We start from the raw sequence: 3,028 nt of genomic DNA on the forward strand, positions 1-3,028 counted from the left end.
AGTGGGGAAGAGACAGAAATCTTTAATTAATTAATAAAGAATTAAATAAATTAAAAAAATAAAATAAAGCAATTGTAACATAAACTTTTGTTCAGATCCAGATAAAGGAAATGAAGTGAGAGATAAATAGGTTTGTCATTTTCCATAGTCTTGGTCCTTCTGTGGTATAGTTGCTTAAAACAAAATTGCAAATGTTAAGGGTCTGCGGTATGCATTGAATTGTAAGTTCTAATTTTTCAAAAGCTTCTCATTGTTTCTAAAAAAATACAAGAAACTATAGTTCACTGTTTTCAATACTGAATTAGGAAAATAAGAACCCTGGAATTAAATACATATGATAAAACTTGAACTCTACTTATCTTTAGTCCTTTTTGGACAGTGCTATACATTTTTTTCTCCTAAACCCATCCTAATTTTCTGCTTGGTAGTTGTCACAAAGTAGATATTAAATTCCATGCAGGCAGAGGCAGTTTTGGGTTTCACTCATCATTATCTACCAGAATTTTTTTTAAAAAAATTAAATTCCATGTAGGCAGAGACAGTTTTGGGTTTGATCCATCATTATCTACCAGAATTTTGAAAAAAAAATGTTAAACACATACTAAGCACTCGACCAACATTCACTGAATGGACCAATGTTTGATAGGATAGGTTGCAACAGAATAAGACCATTCTGAAAATCTCACATCCACCATGACTGAGACTGTAGCTTTATTCTAGGCATTATCACATAAATTTTAACCATAATTTATTACTTATGGCTTAGAAACTCTGTGAAAAACTTTTTTATTATTGTTGTTTTTGGTTTTGGTGGTTTTTTGTTTGTTTTGTTTTGTTTTGAGACATGGTTTCTGTGTATAATGGCATTAGTTATCTCACCTGGTCTCACTGAACTTGTTTCTAGCTGCCCTGCTTTCCCTACAACAGCTTACTAGACAACCATTCAGAGGCTTAATATTAATTTTAAAGGTTTGGCCAATGTCTTAGGCATATTACTGACTAATTCTCACAATTAAATTAATCTATTTCTGCTAATCTGTGTATCACCACATGGCCATGGCTTATCTGTGATTCTCTGGCATGTTACTCCTTCTATGGCTACAAGATGTCTCTCTAACTCTGCATTCTTTATCTCTGTAACTTTGAATTCCTTGCCTGGCTCTATTCTCCCTGGCCTTAGAATTAAACAGCTTTATTCACTAACCAGTGAGAGAGATACAGAGTCACAGCATATGGAAGGACATCATACATCAAAAGAGTGACCACTGAGGTTTTCAGTTGATGTGATTATAAAAAAAACTCAAAAAATAAAGATAAGAAAATTGGTTATAATAGTAAATAAGACAGCAACATTCTGAGTCTTTTCATACCATATATTCAAATAGGAAATTGAAAGTCATTTAGACAAATGGCACATACTTCTAGATCTTCAGAAATGAATGAGAAATTATAAATATATGTCAAGAGATATTTGGGATTGGAGACATATTTAAATACTCAATGAAGATGGAGAGTTGTATATTAATGCCTTAAAGACACACCTTTTACTAATCAAAGTATTTCAGGAGATGTAGCATATAGTATTGAAGCCTCCTGACCAGCCTCTTACCAGTCTTCATTTGCTTTACAAGTATTTACTAAATTTGTGGTATTTGTAAAATCAATTTTCATTTAAACTTCTCCAATTTTTTTCAGTCATAATTCTGGACATATGACATTACTTGACACAGCAAATTCAATGTTAGAAATGTATTTAGCAGAAATCAGTAATTTTTTTACCATAAAAAATCTAGATCATAATGTAAGGGAAATTTACTGAATTCAATTATGGTTTTATACTTATACTTCCAATTCTCTATCTTCTGGGAGACTTTATTTACAAGTAATAGTGGTGCATTAAAATTGAAATGTTCAGTGGGAGCTTGTCCACATAAGTACAGCAGGCTTGTGTCCATGTGACCCAGTGATGGAGGCTCTGCCGACTACAACCATCTGGTTGCTTTGGTGCTAATCCTGAGTTTCATAAATCTTTTCACATTTCATTTATCACAGTCCTTAATGTTGAGTAAGGTATAAAGAACTGAATTATTTCAGTGACTATGACCATTGGAGAAGTTTGTTCTGTTATCATCTCTCAAGCCATGCCCTTCAAAATCATTTGGGTTCATAGATAGACACACTGCTTTGTTGCTTTTTCCTTAATACCATATATTTTTATATTTCATGTATCCTCAGTATAAACATTCCTATTGTTGTTTCCTACTCGTTTTTTTTTCTTCTTAGTACAAATATTTGCAGATGGCCTATTATATTCTATATTCTAACCACTGTAACAGACACTGAGTTTCTAATGATGAGGAGCTACTAGATGGTAGGTAAAGCAGAATCAATAATCAACTGCATTAGAGTAGTGTGGAGATCAGGAGACCCTGGACTAGAGAATGAGTTCAAGAGGAAGAGTAGGCTAAAATGAGGATGGAAAAATAAACTGCTCAGACAAGCAAGGGCAGGTGAGGCTTTCTTTTTTATCCTAAAATCAACAAAAACAATTAGGCAGAGGAGAGATGTAATCTACTTCATGCCTTTAAGATATCACTGAAGTTGTAAAAGGGGGACTGCACAGTCAGTAGGAAGATAAGCAACCCAGTGATGGGAGCATAGGTGTCCTTACCCCAGTGTTACAAATGGAATACTCAACAAATTACTGACACTTTTTGTACCTCAGTACTTACTGTTTGTGCCTTAGCACTTACTCCTGGTTTTTCTACCCTAATGTCTGCAGTTCTGCTATCTGCAGTGTATTTCAAAGTCCAATTTAACTTTCTACAGATAGATATTTTTCAAATAATAAAATTTTATTTGCATTGTTTAATATGCATAAGTGTTATTTTTACTATAGTATTTTCTTTATAATTCTGCTTTTAACACTGCACAGGTAACTTAAAAAGCCACGGACACACACTCTACTTCTCCTGAGAACTCCCAAATGAAATGCCAGGATTAACCTTGTAGTAATTTTCTCTACAAA

The 3,028-nt window shown here is 33.3% G+C and overlaps 1 protein-coding gene across 1 annotated transcript in view; it reads left to right on the forward strand.

Moving 5' to 3' along the window:
- Positions 1–3,028, forward strand: part of Gucy1a2 (guanylate cyclase 1 soluble subunit alpha 2) — a 224,792-nt gene that overhangs the window by 198,001 nt on the left and 23,763 nt on the right. The window lies entirely within an intron of this gene.

Source organism: Alexandromys fortis, unplaced genomic scaffold, assembly GCF_014885135.2.
Source record: "Alexandromys fortis isolate MF-2015 unplaced genomic scaffold, M_Fortis_MF-2015_v1.1 scaffold_245, whole genome shotgun sequence".
NCBI classification, from domain to species: domain Eukaryota; kingdom Metazoa; phylum Chordata; class Mammalia; order Rodentia; family Cricetidae; genus Alexandromys; species Alexandromys fortis.